Here is a 25,886-nt window from a genome sequence, read left to right as displayed (position 1 = left end):
AATTGCCTTTATAAAATTAGGGGTTTATTTATATCCAGGTCGCAAGGTTCTCTTCCCTTAATAATCTTTCACTCATATTCTATCTGATTTGTCCTGATGATGGACCCCCTTTGGGGTTTGAAACGTTGGCAGAATGAACTAGAAACTGTGGATAATGCGGATCATGACACTACATGAAAATATCGCCAAGTTTTTCTTTTAAACTCGTTAAAATAGAATTAAAAGACGGTACACTTACAACTCTTTTCTGACCGTAAAAACATGAAAAGATTGCCGGATTTTTGTCGTTTCAAATTCGATATTGGTTATAAAACGACGTGTCGTTGATCGCTTTTTTACTTTTTTGGGTCAGGGAAACTAATTAAGAAAAGTACTCCTTGGTCGTAAAGATCAAGCGGTTCTCTCAAGTATTATTTTATACATTTTCGGGCTTGGGAGACACAAATTTACGAAAAAGGTCAACCCTGGAGTTTTCTTAAGTTTTTCAGACTCTCTAAAATTGAAAAACGCCGAGTTTCTCCTATACTCGACTCATTAAAATTCCACAGTAAAGGACCTGTTCAATTACAAACAGGAACGAATCACTCCTTCTTAGGGTTCGAATTTAAACTAAGTTGGACTCATCCGAAGGATGAGCTTATAATCAAGCAAATGTTATCCTCCTCAAGCTTGTCAAAAATAAAGAGGTACTTGCCAGAAATGGTGGAGGAAAAGAGAGAAAAATGAGCTTGTTTGTCATACTTTGTAACCACTCTTGAACACGACACTTTTATTCACCTGGGTTGGGAAATCCTTTGCTTAACAGTTGATCAAACCACATTGAAAGTCTTCAGCCAGTTTCCGGGTATTAACTTTGGGTCAATTGTCATCAAGCCATCTGTCGTGTTGTTATGTGTTCAAGAGGTCACTGCCAATAAGCCATTCATCTGCAAAATATCTGTCATCCATCTTGACCATCCCTGAGTCAGTCCTTGCAACTAAATTTCTTCAACTTGATCTATGATTTCATGTTGTGGGTTTGCCTGCGACGGATCGCTTTCTATCGACTTCAACTCATTATCTAGAAAGATGATCTAGAAATCATCAGTACCTTGGGATCTGCATGCCTCAATGGCAGGTTTCTCACCTTTGACGACAGGTTGCATCATTGACCTTCGATCAGAGGATTCCGTGACATGTTCGACATCAACACATTTATTCACATCTCATGGATTTTACTGGGTACTTTGAGAGCCATTGACATCACTGGTGGTTTCTCTCACACTTGTTAACAGTTTACATCATTGACTGGTAATCAAGTGGTTTCTACCATGTTCGACTTCAACACATTTATTCGCATGGATAGAATCATACTGTTTCGAGATGTAGAAATGAAGACCTTGGATCTAGTTTCCACAATCCAGGCTGCGAGGAATTTTGTATTCATTATATAATGGACTATTCATAAATAGATGGCTGCGTCCATACTATGTCCACATGAGTCTATACCTGTGATGTATTACAAGATCATTCCTGTATCATAGCAGTAGTTGGTTTTCTAAGTCAGTTTTGATCTGAGTATGGGAATGCCTACCTTAGCGATGATATGATCTCATATATGTATCTTGCATTGAATGTTTTTATAGGTTCCAACTGAGCTCTCCACAAGATGATCCTCGAAATGATAAAGTACTTCACTCTTCCTAAATGATAAATGAAATACTCATCTTCTACAGACTTCACACTTTAGGGGGCAATCTGTTACACAAAAATATCGTCACCATGATTATTTGCGGTCAGTATGGGTCTATCATCACTTGTACTGTCCTCCTAAGCAAGTCTCAGACCTCAGCTCTTCAAGTCAAGCTTTGAAAATGAGAGAAAGACATTGAAAATCAATGAAACTCTAGTTCCGCACTTTCTCTCACTATTACCTGCGGTCCCGCACCTTCTGTTTACAAAAACTGTGGACCTGCCCACTCTATCCCTAAAGGTGTGCGTGCAGACCCCTGTGAAAGTCAAAAAGGCGCAATTTTATTCTAAAAAACTCACTTTGGGTTAATTCTAGATGATTATAGAAGGAATTTTGACGTGGATTTGCCGCTCTTAGGTGGTTCCTGCATCCCAAAAGAGAAGGAGCTAATCCCTTGATGAGAGGAGCTATCCCTTTGAAGGAGGGCTTTATCCCTTTGAAGGAGGACCCAATAACTTCCCTCCATTGCACTATAAATTCTAGCATTGGGTTGGTTGCTAGAGAGGTTAGAAGTTGAACATTTTTTAGGGTAAATGCTGGTGAAATTAAGACTTCCTAGTTGAGCTTAAGAGGAGAGATCACATACCTTTTTGGCTTCATTGGGAAGAGAGTGAAACTTGTCAAAGTAGAGGAGACTTCTTGCTGGACCCTAGGAGGAGCTTGTACAGCATCAAGGCACAGGTTGTAAAGTTCTTCTTTTGAATTAATACAATCAAACTCATTTTTCTCAACAAGTATCTCATGTTATTTGTTTCATGAACTCCTTGACTTTCATGTTAAATATGTTTTATGATATTGGCTTTTCAGGTGCTATTTAATTTGTTTGCTTGTTTGTGTTTGCAGATTCGTGACAAAGGAGCTCATTTGTATCGAAGGAGCGAAGGCTTCCACAAACTTGCGTTGGACCTAAGGTAGGCCCTAAAACACTTGTTTTCCTTTGTTTATAAAAGCATATTTAGAAAAATATAGTGTCTGGTTGGTTTGCTTGTCATTAGGTCTTCTTTAGATTCTAGGAAGGTCTATCTTGTCCACAAGATCGACTTATTCCGTGTGATAAGGCTACCATATTTTTTCTTAACGTTAATACCTTCCAAGAGAAGTCTAAGGGTCTTCAACTTGCACAGAAAATCTTCAATGGAAGAAAAATTATTGGGGTCCAACGCAAGAAACACATTTTCAAGTTGATGGGCTCTAATTAGATTTTTAATTCCAAAAACGTTAATGAGTTCTTTCATTTCTTCATTAGGGGTATCAAGTTGTCAGATATGGAATATAAGGTCTGGATAAATACACATTCCTATCAACCCACATGCTTGATCTTACCTATTTTCCCATTTGGCTGTCTTGTCTTTATCTTAAGGTTTAGTTTCTTGGCCTGGGGCTATTCTGTAAAGACCATTACTTCTAAGTAAATCCATAATGTAGGACAACCATTGGAAGTAGTTAGTGCAGTCAAGAATAACTTGGCATGGAAATTCGATTTTAAGAGAATCTGAAGTTGTAGATGCTGAAACAAAGTGTTCCAATGGAAAGATCTCGAAAAATTAGCTTGATTAAAAAAAATGGCTCTAAAAACGGCTTCCAATGAAGAAGTTATGGCTTTTTGAAGAATAGTTGCTGAAGATTCCGACGAAGTGCGTGAATGTGTGGAAGTGAATGATAATGTTATTTAAAAAAAAAATCCCCCCCCTTTCCAAACTTAATCTAATTAGCTCACTTAAAAAAAATATTTTATGTGACTCACTTTTATAAATAAGTGAAAGTCACTTTTACAATCATACTTTACGAGCTACCCACTAAATTGTAACTTAAATAAAAGATAAAGAGAGTTTAGAATTATAAGTGACTCATTTTTTATAATCTGTGAGAACACTTTTACGTAAAGTAACTTTAAAACATAAGCTACATGTGCTTTTTGAAAAAGTAACTCAATGAAAAGAAAGACTAAATTGTAACTTACATAAAAGATAAAGAGAGTTTAGAATTATAAGTGACTCGCTTTTTATAATGGGTGAGAACACTTTTACATAAAGTAACTTTAAAACATAAGCTACATGTGCTTTTTGAAAAAGTAACTCAACAAAAATAAAGACTTGAACTCAGGACCTCTATTCTCATAAAGTAACTTTGGATCAAGTGAGTTAGTTTAAAAGGTTAGTAATTTTTGGAAAAGAGGAAGGGGTTATTTTATTTTTTATTTTTAGTCACTAAGGCTTTGGGGTACATGCTTACTTGAAAAAGCTCTTTTTTGCCTACAAAAAAAGAATCCACATAATCCAAAATGGACATACAAAAAGAACAAACCTTATGGTTTGAAGTTAGCTTTACCCGAAAACTAAATGTTTTCTTGAATGTTTTTGATTTTCCAAGATCACACTAAGGCATGGCAGAAAAGCGCATGCACATGAGAAAAATCCTTCCTTTATGTTTTTGATTTTCCTAGATCGTACAGTGTCACGGGGCAAAGAAAATACACAAAAATTAAAGGTATAGATCTGGTAATAAAAAACAGAGAGATAAATAAACTGAAATAAACAGAGAGAAAATAACTAAAAACTGCAAATAAACACTGTATACCTCCTGATCTTAAAAATGATGTAGCTGGGGCTACCGAAAACCTTTTCGCATGAAACGAAAGGGGTTCCTCACTGGAACAGATGCTCCTAACACAATACAGTAGACCTCTCAGCCCGAAAGTAGTCAAAAATAGTAGATCTAGGAAACGATAGTTGGATGCAGTTGTACCAGCTTCAAATTTGGACCGCCAACAGATGCGGCCTTCAAATAGCTTCGATACCATGTAGGAATTTATAGGGTAAGTTCCTCAGATAGGACATGAAAGGACACTGCTCAAAAATAGATCACATATCAGTACACCAGTATCCTTGACGTGGTTAAAACCCTCAAAGAGGGAAACAGTCCACGACTTGAGCCAACATGGCCACTTTAGGCAATTTATTAATAAAAGAATGAAAATTTACATAACCTTATTTCATGAACGGTTACCCTACAAATGACCCTCCATGCTCTTTAAATTGAGATCATGGACCAATCGGGTGTTAAGCCATGGATCAAGTGTTGGTAATACCAAGGAGATAATGAACTGTCAAATCACTTCATGTCTAGAACATATCGTGATCATCGGATTGTAAGTTACAAATGTACGTAGAAAAGAAGCACACTTTACCTAACTCTACATTAGACCAAGTTATACTTAACTATTTCCTATGTGTCGGAATATCCTAATAGAATTTAGGTTCAGAGATTTAGAATCAAACTGGTAATAATCAGATATTTTTCAAGCACCACATTATTTACTACTGATAAATTATTTGTTGGCACATCAAATTCTGCAACAATGAACCATGAACAGGTCAAGCATGCTTGAAAATCATTGACAACAATAGCCTATTAGTTGTATATGACATCAAACATTGTTTATATTATTCACATGAAGGTAGGCTCAAATGTTTATGCCATATATGAGAAAGCCTAGTAAGATTTACATGGTGCTCTATATTATTTCCTTTGGAAGGACTTTCCTCGATCTTGCATTTTTTTTTTTTTTGCATTTTTTTCACATGTCTTCTACTTGATTGCATTTTCCATATCCTAACAGTAGGAAACCTAGCAGTTAGAGTAGAAACTAATATATCTGAAATGATCTTAGTGTTTTAACTGGTGTACTTGCTTCTTTAACTTGGCAAATCTATGCATTTAAGATTTTGTAATTTGCAAATAATAATTTGTTCCTTCATTGTAAACTACTTTCTACTAATTACAAAATTTATTTTTCTAATGTACAAATCGAAAGGAAAGTATAGGGAGAACCACCTTTTGGGAGAGGTCTACATGAGAAAGAAAATCTCACCAGAAACCTCAATTTTCCATGACTTTTGTTTCCATTTAAACTCTACTTTTCGAAATTGTTTAATTATAATGCCCAATGTTATTGTGCATGTGATGTATGCCCATATTATTATGAATTAACCGTTACTCAATTTCATATGGTTTTGATCTTCTCCATGCCACTTTTAGGCCAAAACTCTATAAAGACATGGATTAGAGAAAGCAAAAAACACTTCATGCCATTTCGACTCATATGTATATACAAGGAGTTCAATTCTAACAATATTGTTTTAAATACCAAAAGCATTTTATGAAAATCAATGAAATTCATTGCTTCATTTGGCAAGGCCTTTGGGAAGCTTCAAAAACCTAAAATATTTAATGTAAAATATGTTTTGAGAATAATAGAAAGCTTCATGGATAGAGCAAAGAAGTTGGAAGATGAGTTATTGTTTAGTCAAGTTAATGTTCTTAAATTGTGAGCATAAATTATCGACCAAGGCAGGTAAACTTATGATTGCAAGTGCACTGTATGTGTTAGAAGTCTTTTATGTCATTAAGGTGATTATGTTATTGTTATCTAAGTTAATGGCAAACTCTAGAATTAGTGTTGAGGTGATGTTATTATCTATACTAGTATGTTATTCATAGAATTTTATTGTTAATTGATTATCCTAAATATTATCTCTAGAATTAGTTCTGATTGAATTGAGTTTTTAGAATGATTGGGTAATGATTTTAACTCTTTTCAATAGATGTGTTACGTTAATCTTCCTTTCAACTTATCAATTTTTTTTAGATTTTTATGCTGCAGCTAAACAAATATAACTATGAAAGCATGAAATGACAAAGAAAATCCTAGTTTATCAATTTGGAGAAGAAAAGTGCTTGAATTCAGAAGTTGAGAAATATTGACACTCTTATCTACTAGAAATTTATTTAAATGCAAAAAAAAAAAAAAAACGAAATTAATGAGCTATGAAATCACTAAGTTGTGCTAGGAAGATGAATGAAACAAAATTACCAAGTTTATGCTAGATATTAAGTAAATGAAATGAATGATACAGAAATCAATCAAGTGATCCTAGTCACAATCTTCATTGAACTACATCTTAAAAACATGAAAACAAGGCATCCATGAATTAAATATATGAAATAACAATTGAAAAGGAAAATCTAATTATTGTGAATCAGAGACTTAATCTGCACGCAGGAGCTGTCCAGGAGGCAGTTAGTCACCTTAAATCAAAAACACATAAAATATATGAAATAAGAACTTTACATTAAGCGAAAAAGAGTTCTACAGGATGCTCAAATTACGAACGGTGGCACACACATTACATAGAGATGCCAGTGTTTTTATAGAGTTCTTTTTAACAATACGAGAAATTTAAGCCTATAGGACTTCACTATAGTCGTTATCAAAACTAGATCATATCGCTTATATGTCAATTTTCTATTGAAAAAACAAATTGATTAAATCTCTTAAAATTAAAACTCTGTTCCAGTGTGTTGTCCTATTGTTGACCACTATGGTTGACTGTGTTATAGTGAGGATCTCATGATGAGGGATTAATTCACCCTGCTAAACCTTCAAAGCTCCATGCGACACACACACACACAAAGATATATATATATATATATATATATATATATATATATATATATATATATATATATATATATATATATATATATATATATATATATATATATATATATATATATATATATATATATATATATATATATATATATATATATATATATCGGAAGTGTAGTTTTGGTGCTTTTTCTTTAAAATCGGGACCACTTAAGCTATCGGGACTATACAACACTATTGGAAGTGTTTTATACCACTTTTAGCCTTAAAAACTTGATCAACAATTTTTATCGGAAATATATGAATACACAAGAATGTGAGAAATACATGGGAAAACCCCGCTGCACAACTATATCTGGATCTCAAATTTTATAAATCTGCATTCATATATATCTGCGGGTCTGTCCTTTGGACTATTGCCTTCCTATTGCGTGCTCTGATTACCGATCTCCGATCGGCTGATCTCCATTGTTCATTCCCTTTTCTGATCCGATGGTCAACATTCACTCTACACATTTAAATTGATGCGTCAATTCTCCACCGTCAATTTACATGTAGTGGATCTGATGGCCCACATATATTTCATACGAGCAATTAACCCAGGGGTTAATCGCCTGATAAATGGTTTTCTCTCTCTCCTTTGCTACTACATGTCGAATGGTGAATGGAATTGGCCGATTGTCCTTCAAAATAGCTTACGTCTTTTTACTCGACTGAAAACCACTTCACTATTGGAAAACTGCTTCCGTGATCCAACGGTCATGGTTGATCGAGATCTAACAGCTATGACATAATCGCACGATTGCAAATCAAAAGTTCAGGCTCTATCTGCTCTAAAGTGTCGATCCTATTAGTCTTTAAGACTTGATATGAATATAAGCCACCCTTTATAAAAAATCAAGTCCAGATTTCAGATCTGACTGTGTTTTGTGCTCATTCTTAGTGTAAACTAGGTTTTTCACTTGCGGGAGAAAAAATATGTAAAAGGACTTCACTGACCTGGAATCAACAATGATATTTAAAATAAAGCCCCAAATTCTATCAATCACACGATTTAGGCATTAAACATAACAAAACAAAGGGATAATTCCCCGGCCTGAATACAAAGAATCTGAAAGTAAACAAAGGTTCTGTAGGCCCGATAATCAATCATAAACACAAAAATATCATTCATTCAACATAAAATTGTTATAGAGTCTCGCCTTGGTCTATTACACAAATTAAAAAACCTTTGTTTCATTTCAACCCGCACACTATTCTGCGCTCCTGAATCCTTCCTCTTTGGCCTGATTCTTCAATTAGTGGCCTCTGTTCCTAATCTGCTCGTAGGCTTACAATTTCCCCATGAATCTTCTCTCTCCGTCTCGAATCCCCTCTTTAGAAAAGAAATGGAAATACATATATGTCCTATCTAACAATCTCCTTCATAATTGAAGGGATAGACTACATATCTAGAAATCAAATCCTATCTTAATCTGGACAATTCTAATTACTTGGCTTGATCTCCATGCATGGAGGATCACTTGCCATTTATCCTCTAATTTCCTTGGTATTTGCAAAAATATAACTACTTACATACTTTACAATTAATAAAATTAAACAACCAAGTCTTCCTCCAAGCTTTCATTAGCCACAACATGTGACCACACCATCACATTGCTGGGTAGGCCGAGATGCTCTTGCATCATTCCATATCTACCCATATACTCCTTTACTAAGTTGGCACACTCAAACCCTGTCAACAATGGAATTGGATTTAGAGAAAGATTTCGGCGAAAATCACATGGAAGAGGTATGTGGATGACACCAATGTCATCTGGTCTCATGGCGAGGATGAGCTTGATCTCTTCTTTGATCATCTTAACAGGCAGTCCTCAACCATTAAGTTCACTAAGGAGCAGGAAGTTGAGGGATGCCTTCCTTTCCTTGATATTCTTATTTCTAGGAATGATGATGGTTCCCTCACCCATCAAGTGCTTCGAAAGAAAACTCATACGGAGCAGTATCTTCATGCCAATTCCCACCACTTCCCGGCTCAAAAGATGGGTGTTCTTAGTACCCTTGCTACTCGGGCCCTAAGGATCTCGGACAAGAAGAGCTTTGAGAAGGAAAAATCCCATTTGCTGGATGTCTTTGTGGAGAATGGTTACAGTAGATACATGGGTCATAGGGCTTTCCTTAAAGCTTCCAAGAATTTTCTGGCAAAAAGAGAACCAAAAGATCGTGTTCCTGGTGTCCATCTTCCTTATGTTCAATGGACCACTGGTAGAATTGGGAGGATTCTCAGGAGACATAGTATCCCTGTGTCCTTCAGGCCCCTGAACACCATTCGTTCGTCCCTTAGATCAGCGAAGGATCCCATCGACCCTAAAGATATGAAGGGTGTTTATATGATCCCTTGTTCCTGTGGGACCCCCTATATTGGGGAAACTGGTCGTTCCATTAATCAGAGGATTAGCGAGCATGTAGCAGATCTGAAGCATAGGAGATCTAAGTCTTCCGCTTTGGCTGAACATGCTGAGAAAACCAATCATCATGTTTGTATTGAAGAAGCCAGTGTTATTGCTAAGGTTTCACATTTCCATCATCGAAAATTCAGGGAAGCGCTTGAGATTGAAAAGAGACCAAGCAATCTCAATAGAGATGATGGTTGGAAAGTCAGTAGGTGTTGGGTCCCAGCCCTCTCTTCCTAGTCATTTTTTCGTCCTCTTTGGTTTTTTATGTCTTTTATCTTTATTTTTCACTTATTTATCTATTTATTATTATTATTATTGTTATTTAATTTTTAATTTTTTTATTTTTTTCCTATTATTTTTATTGATTAATTTATTTAAACTAATTTTCTAATTCTTTACTGCTTATCATCCTTTGTTTTTCTAATATTTTTAAATAAAATTAATTTATACATTACTCTATTCTTTTAACTTTTCCTTTATTATAAGGTCTTTTGATCCTTTTCTAATTACATTTTATTATTTAACATTCATTTTATTAATACTTTATTAATTTATATATTACTCCATCCTTTATTACAATAGCATTTAATTTTACTAATTTTCCTTTTAAATTATTAACTAACTTATAATTTTTAATTAACTTACAATAATACTTTTAGATGAGATTATATTTTCTTCCTTTAACCAATTTCCTTGTTAAATTATTAATTAACTTATAAAATATTTTAATTATTAGGTCTCATGCCGATTATAATTTTTATTCATCCATTAGGTCATTTGACAAACTAATTTTCCTTTTAATCATTATAATTTTTAATTATTAACTTTGATTTTCTTTAGTACCTTTTATTCTTAATTACTTTTAAATAAAATTATTTATACTTTTTAGGCCTTTCAAGGTCATTTTTATTATTTAACTTATAGTTTTGATTTATTAGGTCTCGTACCATTTACCTTAATTACATATTTTTTAATAATACTTTTATATAAAATTATTTTATATATCCTTTAATTTACTTATTTTCCTTTTAAATTATTAATTCCTTCTTCTATTTTAATTAACTTATAACTTATAAAAATTTTATTTATTAGGTCTCATATAATTTTTATTCATCCAATAGGTCATTTAATTAACTAATTTTCCTTTTAATTATTAATTAAATTATAATTTTTATTAACTTTTATTCTTAATACTTGTAAATTATAATTATTTATATTTTTAGGCCTTTTTTGTAACTAATTATTAAATAATTTATAGTTTTTAATTATTAGGTCTCGTACCATTTACCTTAATTTATTTATTTTTACGAATTAAAATATTATAATAATTTTGACCCTTGTCCTTAAGTCAAACTAGCCATTAGATATGCTAGCTGTTGGAGGCTCTGCTCAAACTATTTACCATGAGGAGCTAGATCTGTTTCTTCATCTTGTCCTGACGATGAACCACACTAGTTGGTTCGAAACGCGTCGACAAATGAGATTCCATGTGATTTTCGCCGAAATCTTTCTCTAACTTGATATGGATCACAGAAGCCTAAACTCGATTAATGGAATTGGATGCAGATCTATGGACTAGATGCAAAATCAGATCAATTCTGTAGCTATATGTAAGCTTTAATAAAACAATAAGGCATATTGAAAAAAGAATAAAAAGAGGACATATGAATTTTGACCATGTCAAATTTGTATGTTTTCTACATTTATTTGGATGACAGTGGTAGGAAAAAGGAGGTAAATATGGACAAGAAGGATTTCAAGTTAAAGAATTTTTGGGACTCTACAAATATCCAGGTAGTGTTTCTCTTTGAACAAGACCACTAGTTGTAGTGGACTGTCAATATTTATAGTTGTTTATCAAGCTTTAGAAAAAAATCTTAACCTTTTTTGATTGGTTATTAATTGATGGATTTGTTATTTCTACTTGTTGCTCTTTCTGGAAGTTTTTGCGGTAACTAGTTTAAACTAATTGAGGGTAAAAAATTGGTGGTATTCTTATTTGTATTGAATGAAGCATTTGTTGTAAAATATAAATAAATGTTTTATATCTTGCAAATTAAAAGTATGGTAAATATGGGAAAACTATTGGTGCTTTGCATGTAAATCTACAAAACAGATCAAAACTACTCTTATTTTATATTTTCATTATAATGATCACTGATTTTTTGAGTTTGAGTGATTGAGGATGGCCACAGGTGTTCCCTCAAATTGGAAGTTTGGTGTTGGAATTCAATGTGGATTTTCCATTCAAGAACCATATTGAAACTGGAATTTGAAAGTTTCATTCCAAAATAATCCTATTTGGGGGATTACTAGTGGTGATTGGTATATATATTCGATGTTGGAAATTTGCTACAAATCATAGCTAATATATTGTACCATAGGTCAAGAACACAATGGGAAGGGAATTGACTTTGCAATTTATCCACTTATACTATGTTGATCCATAAATATAAGAAAAACATTAAGAATTTGATATATACTAGTTGGCTTATTCATATGTGATAATGGACCCAAATAGTAGTTCTTATTTGAAGAGATGCTCATCACAATTGGGCATTCTATACATCACTCCCGCGTATAAGTAATCTACAACTTGAGTTTTTTCGCATGTAACTTAGGTGACATGATTGTGCCTAAGATTTCTTTCAAAGGTTGAATACTAAATTTACTAAGGTGCTATTTTTTATGGTGACATTTTATTTTACTTGTTTATAGATGTCATTTGGCCACATAGTGGCCACTATTGCCCAACTAAAGAAAAATTGTTCGAGTTTCTTGATTTTATGGGGAAAAATGGCATTAGAAATATTGCTAATGTTGAGGTATATATCGTACAACTCATTTATATTCTAATTTAGGTTATATTTCAGTGTTCATCATCTTTAATGTCGTATACTTTACATTATATCTTCTTTATTTTTCAGAAAAAAGAACGCAATATTGATGGTAAGAAGAAAGAATTGAAGAAAGAGGAGAACACATATAACACTGGAGCGACAAAATGAAAATTAAAAAGAGAGGAGAGAACTGGTCTAGTGGTACCCGTAGAGCCAATATCTGGCATAAGACACACACATAGAGACTAATGGTCAAGTCTTAAGAGTCGGATAATTCACCTGCAATTCCTTGGGAACACAATGATAATGTTTTGAAATGAAGAAACAACATTTCATGTTTAAATTGTACTCCAAAAAATATTAAGTTGGAAACTCATATTGTATTACTTGAAATTTTATATAATATAAATTATGTGGTTGAAATTATTTATAGTTGCACCTAATATTATTTAGTATTGTAATTAACATATGTAGTTTTGTGTTTTTATATTATATGGACATATACATTGTATAACATTATTTTTAATCTAGTTGCAAAATCATTCTAATTAATTTATGTTAATTAATAATGAACACATAAAATCAATCTAAAACTACTAAATTAGTAGTTTATGTTGATTAATGATGAACACAGATAAAATAAATATATGACTTAACTAGTTGCTTATAATGATTGTTAATGAAAGTAAATGAAATGAATATAAACTACTAAAGTAGTCATTTATATAATTAATATCAAAATATTAAAGAAAGATAAATGACTACTACAAATAATAAATTTGTGATTACAAATGATGACTAAATTTTGCATATATACGAATATTAGTAGCTAATTTACAGTATCATATAACATGACCAAAATTTAGTCATATTTCTTTGATCATTAATTGATTTCAAACGATGACTAAAATTTTCATATATATGACTATTAATAGTTAATTTACAGTATCTTGTAACACAACCAACATTTTGGTCATATTTCTTTGATTATTAATTAGTTTTCTAGGGTGATCATTTAGTAATATATTTTGTCATTAATTATGACAATTAATGACTAAGTTAATGACTAAATTAATGACCAAATTAATGACTAAATATATTACTAGACAATAAAATTGAGACAATCAATTAATGACTAAGCTAAAAATGACTAAAAGTTGGTCATGCTATAAGGTACTGTAAATTAGCTACTATTGGTCACTAATAAAAAAATAGTCATCTATATGCAAATTTTAGTCATTTTTTAGTAACTAATTAACCATTTTGTAATAGTGATAATAGAGTCATGCAAGGATTAAAGTGAATTTAACTAAAAAGAAAAGAAGCCAAAGATATCAATCAAAATTGCATAATCGATTGAGCAAGTTTGTATGCACTGAATATTGCAGTGTAGCAGTGTGTGAGTTGGGTTGAATTAATGATCTTGGTGTGCATGTGGAATTTATCAGTGATGAGAGATTATTGAAAGTGTTTTGGTGAGTTTCGGAAGAGACAGATTTAATTGTTTATGTAATGATTTGGAATTCATGGTTCTAGTTTGAAAATGGATGAAATATGAATCATTGAGTCCAAGCAAGTTATAGCTTGTAGATGAGGAGTTGTAACTCCTTCCAGTAGGTGCTAGTAAATATCTAGGGGTTGGGTTTTCTTTTAGTTATATTTGATAAATTAGGGAGTAGTAGATTCTTGTTGGTTGTATCCAAAGAATTTTGTAACAACAAATTGTAGCTTGAAAATCAGGGGTTGTACCACATTCCATTAGGTGCTAGTAAATATTTAGGGATTGGAGATCCTTTCAGTTGTAGCAGATAAATCAAGGAGTAGTAGCTTCCTACTAGTTGTAGCCATATAATTTTGTAACAATAAGTTGTAGCATTTCTTTTGAATGAATTGAAGTAAAATTTTAAGAATTTGTGTGTTCCTTTGTGTTACTTATATTATTTCTTGGCATGCTCATATGAGTTAATTATTGAAGTATTTCATTGTGTCCTAACATCCTTGCATAAGTGTAAATAATTTTTAAAGTTCCTACAATACCAATGCACCCCCTATCAGTATTGTTTTGGATCTTGGTTTCTAACAATTGTTATCAAAGCCAAGTTGCTTCAAATCAATTTAATGGATGGAAGAAATATCAAGGACCATGGAAATTCATGAAGGCGGATTCACCAATAGAGCACCTATATTCAATGGAACAAACTGTGTTTTGGAAAGTAAGGATAAAACCCACATTCAATCACTTGGAGTTGATGTATGGGATGTTGCAAAAGAAGAATATCAAAATCCTCCAGTAGTGATTACCAAAGATTAGAATATGGAGTTGACATGAAATGATAAAGCCATGAATTCCTTCTTTGTTGGTCTACTTGAATCAGAACTTGTCAAAGTAATGGATTGAACATCTGTGAAAGTTATCAGGGACAAGATGAATAGTTTATATGAAGGTGACACTAAGGTAAATAAAGCCAAACTTCAAGGCTTTAGAATGCTATTCAAGTCTTTTAATATGCATGATGATGAAGAAATTTCAATGTACTTCTTAAGAGTTGATGAAGTTTTGAACACCATAAGAGGCATTGGTGGCAAGTTAAATGAATTTGCAGTAGTTCAAAAGGTGTTGAGATCTCTTCCTTAGAGATTTAATGTCAAGATTGCAACCATTAAAGAGATGACCAATATGAACACTATCACTCTATATCAATTACTTGGTACACTCGCTACTTACGAGATGATAATTCCCAATGGTAAGACTGCAAAAAAAGAGTTAGCCTTCAAATCATATAAGAAATTAAAGGAAGAACAAGATGGTTCATGTTAGGAATAAGATGAAGAGGAAGTCAATATTTTGAAGAAAATCAAGAGAGGCTCATGTAAATATAAAGGTAAGTTAGCTTTTAAGTGCTTTAATTGTGCAATGTTGGTCACTATGATTCAAAATGTCCTAAAAAGAAAAAGAAGGATTACGATCCAAGAGAAAACTTTAGGAAAGTACAAAAGGATAAGAAGAATTCTACAAAGAGGAGTCTCAATATCCAAGAATCCAACTCCTCTAGAAGTGAAGTTATCCAATCCTCAAATGAGGAAAGAGAGGATAAGGGTCCAAATGAATTCATGCTTGTGGCTATAAACAATTTGCAAGTTGAATCCAATAATTACGATGAAGAATATTTTGAAGTGGATTTAGAAGTAGAGCTGGTAAGTGCACTTGAAGAGATTGAAAGGATTGGAAAGAAAAATAAATGCCATAAGGAATCATTGATCAAAGAAAAGGTTGAAGTGGTTGAAGAATTTATCCTACAAATTGAAGAAGATAAGAAGATTCAATAATCTTTAAATCAGCTGCAGAGGGAGAAGAATTGAAAGGTACAAATTCAATCACCTTTGTCCCTGCAACAAAAGAAGGGATTGTGTAGCAGAAAAAAGAAAGTACGCAACCTAAAAATCAGTCAAAGAATGATAAACAATATCATATTAAAGGGAAAAATTACAGCAAAATAACAATGTTGAAAGGAAAATCGAAAAAATAAAAAATCATTCAACTAACTAATAAAAGATAGTTTTCCAGGTATGTTGATATTTTTCGAGGTTATTGTTTTACCTACACCAATTATGGCCATAAAGCAGAAAATTGTAGAGTGAATTTAACCTATAGACAACTCAAAGCAAGAAGAAGAAATCAAGAGATTAGATAGAGGAACAACAAACCTAGGTATAAGAATTATTTTTCTACTTTGAAAAATATAATTCAATGTTTTAAATGTCAAAATTTTTGGCATAGAGCAACTGATTGCAAACTTAAGGATAAGTGGCATGAACTATTTATTGAGAAAATTAGACATGAGCCAAAAGTCTAGAAAGAGAAGGAGAGCATAGAGCAATGTGATATTGTTTTGTATGCTTAGAATGAAGGCAGTCACTGGTATGTGGACAGTGGTTGTTCCAAGGACATGCCAGGAGACAAAAGCAAGTTCTTGACATGGAAACCAGTTAAAAAGGCTAATGTAAAATTTGGTAACAATGCACCTCATAAGATTATTGGTAAAGGAGTTATTAGTCTATCAAATGGAAGAGGTAAATCCAATAATGTCTTAGTTTTTAATAGGACGAAAGCACAATCTGATTAGTTTATCATAGATTTGTGATCAAGGATATGAGGTGAATTTTAAGGTTAAATATTGTCAAATAAATTTTGTTGGTATGGGTAAAATAGTGGTCGAAGTTGTGAGAACAAACGGTAATGTTTATATCTTTAAAGATAAAACACAGAGGTGTTTCTTATCAAATATTGATGAGAGTTAGTTGTTGCATAGGAGACTTGGACATCTGAATTTTGATCAAATAGCCAAATTGAGCAACAAGAATGTTGTCAAGGATTTATCTAGGCTATTAAAATGAGAGAACGTGATTTGAAAATATTGTTAATTGGGTAAGAAAAATCGAGTGACATTCAAGTCTAAGGAGAGCTCATCATCAAAGCTAGTTCATTTATTACACATGGAATTGTGTGGACCATCCAAAACACAATCACCCATAGGTAAATTATATTTCATGCTTATAATTGATGATTTCAGCAAGATGATGTGGGTTTCCTTTCTTAGAGACAAATCTAAAAATTTGGAGAAGTTCAAATATTTCAAAGTTATGGTTAAAAATGAAACTAATTGTAAAATCAAGAGCATAAGATATAATGATGGAGGTGAGTTTACTTCAAAAGAGTTTGATGGATTTTCCAAAAATCATGGAATGAAAAGGAAGTTCAGAATAGCTCAGATTCCACTACAGAATGGTGTAGCAAAGACAGAAAAGAGATTTATAATACAACTAGCTAGAGACATGATGGAAAAAATGGAATGTGTAGCAGACATTTTGGGCTGATGCCATTCACACAACAGTGGTGATATTCAACAAGGTTCATTTCATACCAAATAGTGAAACAAATCCCTATGGACTTTGGTAATGGAATACCTACAGCAGTCAAGCATTTCATAGTTTTTGGTAGCAAGTGTTACATCAAGAGGAATGATGAAAAGCTTGGTAAATTTGATGCAAGGGTTGATGAAGGTATTTTTCATGGATATTATCAAAGTAGCAATGGATTTAGATGCTACAATAAGAACACAAAGAGGATTATTGATTATATTGATGTCAAAGTGGATGAGTATATTAAATCTAAAGACAAATGTCCAATAAATACTAGTTTTAATGAACCAATCAACAATGATGAAGAGGACCATGAGCCACTTTTAGAAGAAGACAATCATGAGCCCTCTAGTCCTCAAGCCTAATATCCTTCATGGTACGTGAAAAAATACAACCCATTTGATCAAATTGTTGGGGATTTAAAATCAATTGTGTAGAAAAAAAGGAAGTTTTTGAATCCCCTTACATAAGCAAATTCAGCCTTATTTTCCATGGAGGAACCAAAGGATGTTACACAAGCTAGTTAAGATGAAAATGGGTAAAAAGATATGCATGAAGAGTTGGATTAAATTGATAAAATAAAATAAGGGAACTTGTTCGTATACCAACAAACAATAATTCCATTGGCACTATCTGGGTCTTTAAGAATAAGTTGAATAACCGTGGTGAACTTGTGAGAAATAAGGTAACACTGATGTGCAAATGTTATGCTCAAATTGAAGGTTTTGATTTTGATGAAAAAATTCTCTTATTTCTCAATTAGAAGCAATTATACTATTTTTGGCATTTTCCTATTTTAAGAAGTTTAAGATATATTGGATGGATGTCAAATTTTCATTTCCCGATGGAGCATTGCACGAAGATGTTTACACAGAACAATGAGATGGTTTTCATCTAACATATAAGCTTGACTATTTTTGCAAGATTAGGAAGGCTTTTTATGGTCTCAAACAAGCTCCCGGGGCTTGGTATTCCAAGGTGGACAAGTACCTTATCAAGTGTGGATTCAAAATAGGTTCAGCTGATAGAAATTTATATTTTAAATCTATTGATGGAACACTCATACTCGTGGTTGTTTACACTCAATACATTATTTTTTTCAATGATTCACATTCATTAACATGCCAATTTGAAGCTTATATGAAGATCGAGTTTGAGATGTCTATGCTTGGATAGATTTTTATTTCTTTAGATTGGAGATTGTACAAAATACCAAAGGAATTTTTATGTCACCAAGAAAATATATCATGAAAGTATTAAAGATATTTGGCATGCAGGTATGCTCTTTAGTGAGCACATCAATGGTTACAGGTTGCAAGCTTCGAAAGATTGATGACTCACCAGAAATGGACTAGACTTTATACATATCTATTATTGGAAGCTTATTATATTTGATATCTTCAATACTAGACATTATGTATGTAGTTGGTATTGCCAGAAGATTTCAATAAGCCCCAAGACAAAGTCATATTCTAGTAGCCAAGAGGATTCTCAAATATCTCAGAGCCACAATGGATATGGATTGTGGTACACTAATTTCTTATACTGATGTTGATTTGGAAAGTGATGTGCATGATCGAATGTTATGAAACCAGCTCACAAAAAGATAGAAAAGAGAGATCCACGCCTTAGAATTCAGCCTCTTCGAGGGGGCAACCTCCTTTACATTACATAAATGAACAATTCTTGGATGATACAAATCAAAAGACCTCCTTTCTATATATAAGAGTCTAAGGGGTTATAACATAATCAGAGCCGACATAACAATACTAATGTAAGGGCACAATAATAACAATAGTGGGCTTCTATGTGGCACAATAGTAACAATATGGGCACTACATGGGTACATCAATATAATAAGTGGGTTATACTAACAACAATAGGGGGTTACACTAGTAGTATAGGGGCCTAACATGCCCCTCTCCTTCAAAAAGCGTTGTCCTCAACGCTTGAGTATTTCTTGATGCTTATGTATAAAATTCTTGTCCTCCCATGTGGAATATTCAGCGGGTAAGTTCTTCCACTTGATGAAATACTCTAAAATTGATCAATTTCATAGCTGTCGGGTTCTTGTTTCTGTGACTGCTCCAGGTTCCAATATGATTTTTCTTTCCTCTTCAATTTCTGACAATATTTCTTGAATTGGGATCTTTTGCAACTTTTGAATAAGTGGCCATACTTCTTCGTCCTTCTTCCATTCATCCCTTGCTTCATTTATCCAATTTGGTTGGATAATATAAATAGCAAAAAACAATGCTTCCACATCCTCATCCTTGAAGAGTATTCTCATTCGGTAAGGTCGCCATTTTTTAAGTGCATGTAGTATTGCCAACATTTCCTTCTCATAAATAGCTTGCTTGAGATGTAGCAATAAAAATACCCAATCACCTACATCAAAACATTTTTCACTACAATGTTGATCTACCTGTTGTTTCGTTTGATTTTGCACCGAAGTGGCGTTATCCTTTAAAAGTTGGAGAACTTGCTGTTGATGCTCGATGTGATCTATCTCTGCTTGAACCTTTTTCTTCTTGATATGTCCTTCTATCTTTTGAGGAGTGGTAATTTCTTCCCGTCCTTTACAAGATATGGTCGGATTCATTTCTTGATGCTCAATGTGATCTTTCACTTCTTGAACATTTTTCTTCTTGATGTGTCCTTCTATCTTGATAGTTTGAGGAGTGGTAATTTCATCCATTGAATTACAAGATATGGTTGGATTCATTTCTTCTTTCTCGATGTGATATTTCACTACTTGCACCTTTTTCTTCTTGATATTTCATTCTATCTTGAGAGTTTGAGGAGTGGTAATTCTTTCCAATGCTTTACAAGATATGGTCTGATTCATTTCTTTTTTCTCTGGGGTGGTGTCCTGGCATATATCCTCTTCTTTTGATGTTTCTTGATCCTTTTCTTCCTCCTCTTCATATTCTATGTAAAATAATTTCTTCTCAGCACACCTATGACCTTTAGTGCATTTTCTATCACAATTGTAATAAAGCCCTTTTTCTGTTTTTTCTTCCAATTGTTGTGGTGTAACCCTTGTAGGTTGTGGAAGGCTGGGAGAAACAACACTTCCATCTTTATAGTTGTGAGGGGTATGCTTCCTGGTTTCCATTATTTTTCTTTCCATTATGTCACAAAGCCCTTTTACTCTTTCCAATTGTTGTGGTGTTGCTCTAAAGAAGGTGTTGCTCTTTGTATCCTCATAATGTGCTATCATTTCCTCCATGAAAATTGACCACGTAACAAGTTTTTTACGAGAACAAAGCCCTTCATACCATAAAAATTGATCTGCTTCTAAATATGAAGATGCAATACATACCTTTTGTAATAGTTGTACACCATGTAGATCAAAATATTGCTCCATTTGAAGTATCAAATTTACCGGATCCTTGCCATCAAACTTCCTCATCTTGCTTTTTCTTGATTTTAGGAGCCCGACCTTGAAACGACTGTAACTCTGTACTTTTCAATCACCTAGTTTTGAATTTGTGACTAGTAGTAGCCCTCTGTGTCCTATTTCCAATGCCACAAGTCTGATCCAAATTGGATTCTCCAAGGAAGAGTTATGCACAATCTCCCGCAGTGACCTGATTATAGACTAGTTTAGTAGAGCGAACTTGTATGAAGCGCCACGTGTCACTGTTTCAACCTTTGACTCCGAAAAATATATAAACGAAAACAACAGTCTGTCCTCTTTTTGTACCTTCTGATGAAATTTCAATCCGATGCTCAGAAAGAAAGTTATGACGATTTTCCCTAGGCCACCTGTTTTGAGTGTAAGTCAAGAGTCTGCAAAAAGACCAACTTCCTCAGATCATATCTCCGAAAATATACTGCGAAAAGCTCTTAAATTTGGACCCAAGGTTCAGCGCGATTTCTTATCAAATGGGTTTTGGTTTTGACTTCTGAAACGTCGCAGAAAAAAAGTTATAGCGAAAATTCCACGATGACCTGTTTGGAGCAGCAAAACCCTAGAATCCAAAGCTCTGATACCAAATGTTATGAAACCAGCTCACAAAAAGATAGAAAAGAGAGATCCACGCCTTAGAATTCAGCCTCTTCAAGGGGGCAACCTCCTTTACATTACATAAATGAACAATTCTTGGATGATACAAATGAAAAGACCTCCTTTCTATATATAGGAGTCTAAGGGGTTATAACATAATCAGAGCCGACATAACAATACTAATGTAAGGGCACAATAATAACAATAGTGGGCTTCTATGTGGCACAATAGTAACAATATGGGCACTACATGGGTACATCAATATAATAAGTGGGTTATACTAACAACAATAGGGGGTTACACTAGTAGTATAGGGGCCTAACATCGAAAGAGCACTAATGGTGTTGCATTCTTTACTGGAGAATGTATAGTTTCATAGATGAGAAAGAAGAAAGCTTCCATTTCTTTATCTATAGTTGGAGTAGAATATATTCCAACAACTTCGTGTTGTATTCAACTATTGTGGATGAAGCAAGTTTTTCAAGATGTAAAATTGTTCTATGATTAGCCTATTCCTATCATTTGTTACAATACAAGTTACATCAACATGTCAAAGAATCATTTTTTTCACTCAAAGATAAAGCATATTCCAATCAAGTACCATTTACTGAGAGAGAACATTGCTAATTAGATTCTGAAGTTGGACTATGTTCCTACAAAAGAGAAGGTGTTCACTGTATTTTCTGTTAGCATTGTTGCACTGATTTAGAGCTATGGCACAGGTGTTGTCCTTGATGGCAACTCACTTTGGTGACGAATCTCAGAATGAAGGAAAAAGATATATACGCAGGTTAACCTAGACGAAGGAGTGTATACATGCGGGTTAGACATTATAAAGGCGCGTATGCGTATACACCCACTTTCACGCAAGGAAACGCGTGTATATGTTGGAGAACTTACTTTTGGTCCGTGGTATTTTGTCCTTGGTATTTGAACCTATGGTTTTGGACCATGGTATCTCGTCAGAAGTGTTGATCCCAAGTATTGGGTCCATGGTACTATTTTCTTATGGTTTTGGACCATGGTATTGTGAAAGGCCTAAGACTATAAAAGGGGAAGGAGATCATTTGGCAAAGAATCATCTGAATTATTGAATATCTGATAGAAGGGCTAGATATGGAATATTGGTGATTATGTTATGGTGCAGATCTAGATCTGAATGAAGGAGGAACCTGAGCGCAAAGAGAAGGATAAGTTCTATTGATGGGTCATAATCTTAAGGCTTGAATAATAATATCTTTGTATGATTTTTGATCTGTTATATGTGGCGCGCATGCTTGATCTATAACTTTGGTAATCTGGGTTAATTAAGGTATGAATATTTTTGAATTATCCTTTATAGATATGTACGCAGGTTCAGTCAAAAGAAGGTGTGTATACACGCTTGTTCTGTGAGTAAAAACAACGTATACGTGGGTTGGTCCAAACACAGATGTGTATGCACGTAAGTTTCTGGTTATTGAAGTAGCGTATATCTTTTGAGTTGTGATCTAGCTGCTTCTATTTATTGTTGCAGTGTTCTGGGCTCAGAATTTGGTGTGCGGTTACTGTTACTGTGTTTTGGGTACAGCTGTCAGAGAAGTATCTACTTGATTTAGTTCTAATTGGTGAAAAGGAGATTGTTTGATGCAAAAAATTTTGATGATTGATTGATGTTCATGGATCGAGTCTAAAAATTTATGAAATGTAGTCCCTGGAAGAAAGAGAAGGTTGTAGCCTTCTGTAGGCCAGCACCTACGTACTAGTATCTTGGCTAGTGCAAGAGCTAAGGGAGTTGTAGCTCCCTTCCAGGAGAAGCTGGAGAACGAGAGAGGGTTGTAGGTCTTTGCAGGCTGCAGCCTGCATACTGGTAAAGGACTGCACTAGTACATTGTAAAAGAAGTTTCTAATTAAAAGAAGATTGAGACGAATTGCAACAGGTGGTTTTCACCCACATTGGGTTTCCACCTTATATCTTGTGTTCTTGTGTGTGATTGTCTTCAGCTCTGTTTTACTATTTCTGGTTACTATTTATTTGATTCTGATACATAGATTAATGATCAACATCTGTAAGATAAAATAAATTATAAGTCTGCATTATATATGTGGGTTTCCTTCTCTGTAGTTGCGTATATACGCGGTTTTATCTAACTGAAGTAGCGTATATGATCTGGGTTTGAAAAATAAAATAAGTGACTTGATAATACTAATTCACGCCCCCTCTTAGTATTATTTCCAACAATTGGAATCAGAGCAGGTCCTTCTGAAGAAGCTTGATCGCTTGAAGGAAAATCCATCATCATGAGCAACTACGAGAGAGAAGCATCTATCACGCCACCAATTTTTTATGGGACCAACTTTGTCTATTGGAAGGTAAGAGTCACAGCCTATCTGCAATCTCTTGGTATAGAAGTCTGGGATATCATAGATACACGGTACACTTTTCCATCCTCAACTCCTACAGATTCGGCTGGTAAGAAACTATATAAAACAAATGCAAAGGATGTCAATACTCTATTAGGATGTCTATCTCAATCAGAATTCATCAAGGTTATGCAGTATAAATCCGCAAAAGAAATATGGGACAAGATTGTTTTGAGCTATGAAGGAGATGAACAGGTAAAACGAGAAAAACTTCAAACCCTCATAATTCAGTATGAAAATCTCATAATGCACAATGATGAAAGTGTGGCTAACTATTTCCTTCATGTAGATGAGATTGTTAATTGTATGAAAAATATGGGTGAAGAAATAAAAGAGGTTGTTGTGGTTGAAAAAGTTCTAAGATCTTTGTCCCCTAAGTTTGAATCAAAAGTTTCTGCAATAGAAGAAAAGGAGAATCTACAGAACCTTACCATGTCACAGCTGCACGAAATTCTGACTGCTTATGAAATGAGGAAAGGAGGACCATCGGACAGGAGAGAAGCTTCTTTCAAGGCTTCAGGCAAAGGAGATTACTATGAGTCAGGGCATATGTCAGATGAAGAGGAAGAATCAAATTTTGTCAAGAACCTTCAACGGGGTGCTGGAAGATTCAGAGGTAAGTTACCATTCAAATGCTTTTCTTGTGGAAGAGTCGGTCAATATGCTGCCAAATGTCCTCATAAGGATAAACTTGACAAGGGTAAGGAACCTGTTAGACGGAACAAGAAACAAAATGTAAGAAAAGCTATTACACTCATGAAGATAGTGATGGAATTTCAAATAGTGATGAAGATGAACAAGGTAATAAATATAGAATTTTAATGGCTTTTGAAGATGATGATTTTCTGGATGCTATAGATGAAGAAGGTCTTTATGAAGATATTTCTAGACTCAAAATTTGTTTAGAAGAGAAAAATGTGATCATAGACACTCTACAATTTCAACTTGCTGAAAAGGAAACATCATGAAAAGTTAGAATGCAAAATTGTGGGACTTAGAAAAGAGATTGAGAAAACAAAAGCTCTTAATCTTAGATTTGTTAAAGGATCTGACACCTTAGATGAGATTATCAAAGTGAAATTTTCTCCACTAATCAAGACAGGTCTGGGATATAATGAAGAATCATCTCAAGCGCAAAAGGCATCCACCTCCAAAAGCTATCTTGATGCAGCAAGGAGAAGTGAAAAGGTCGACAATCAACAACAAAGGCACAATGCTGCTCACCAGGTAAATCAGGGACAATTTACCTCAAGAATGAACAAAGACTACCAGGTAAATCAGGGGCAATCTATTTTAAGGATGAGCAGAAGCTACAACCAGCCACAGGTAAAACCTTCTCAATTTGCCTCAAGAATGGATATCAATAGAAACTACAATCATTTGGCTGGTAGATTTGATAATCACAGGAGTTTCTTCAATGGCCAATGTTTTTCTTGTCATAACTTTGGTCACAAAGTAGCTCAATGTGTTGCCTATAAGACAATCATGACTAGAGAAGCTCATAAACAGAGGAGTATGACTGGGATCATGAAAAGTGCCTACAATAAATTCTCTGCTCTTGAAAATGAAATAGAATGTTCTATTTGTAACAATTTCGGTCATGAAGATTCTGAATGCAGGAGCAGGTTTCGGCAGACAACTCAAAAGGAGCAAGCCTCAAGTGCCAAATCATGGAGAATAAAAGAACCACAACCAAAAAGATGTGGTATAGCCTTATATGCGGAAGGGCAGGAAAATCAATGGTACATCGACAGTGGATGTTCGAAACATATGACAGGTGATAAAGAAAAACTTCAGTCATATAGTGCCTTAGAGAAGGAGAAGAAGGTCTCTTTTGGAAATGACACCCCTGCTCTCATAAAAGGTAAAGGATATATTTAGTTGAAAGAAAGGGTCAAAGTTGGAAATGTCATGTATGTTGATGGCTTAAAGCACAATCTATTAAGTGTTAGTCAGATATGTGATCAAGGAACTGAGGTAATATTTCGATCAAATGGATGTAGTGTTCGTGATCTTGATACAGGAAAAACAGTGATCAAAGGCGTAAGAACTCCAAATAATTTATACATAT

Source organism: Pinus tabuliformis, chromosome 7, assembly GCF_031772625.1.
Source record: "Pinus tabuliformis cultivar Carrire ecotype Pingquan chromosome 7, CPIR1, whole genome shotgun sequence".
In the NCBI taxonomy this organism is placed as follows: domain Eukaryota; kingdom Viridiplantae; phylum Streptophyta; class Pinopsida; order Pinales; family Pinaceae; genus Pinus; species Pinus tabuliformis.
The sequence above is the reverse complement of the archived record's forward strand: the minus strand, read 5'-3'. Positions refer to the sequence as shown.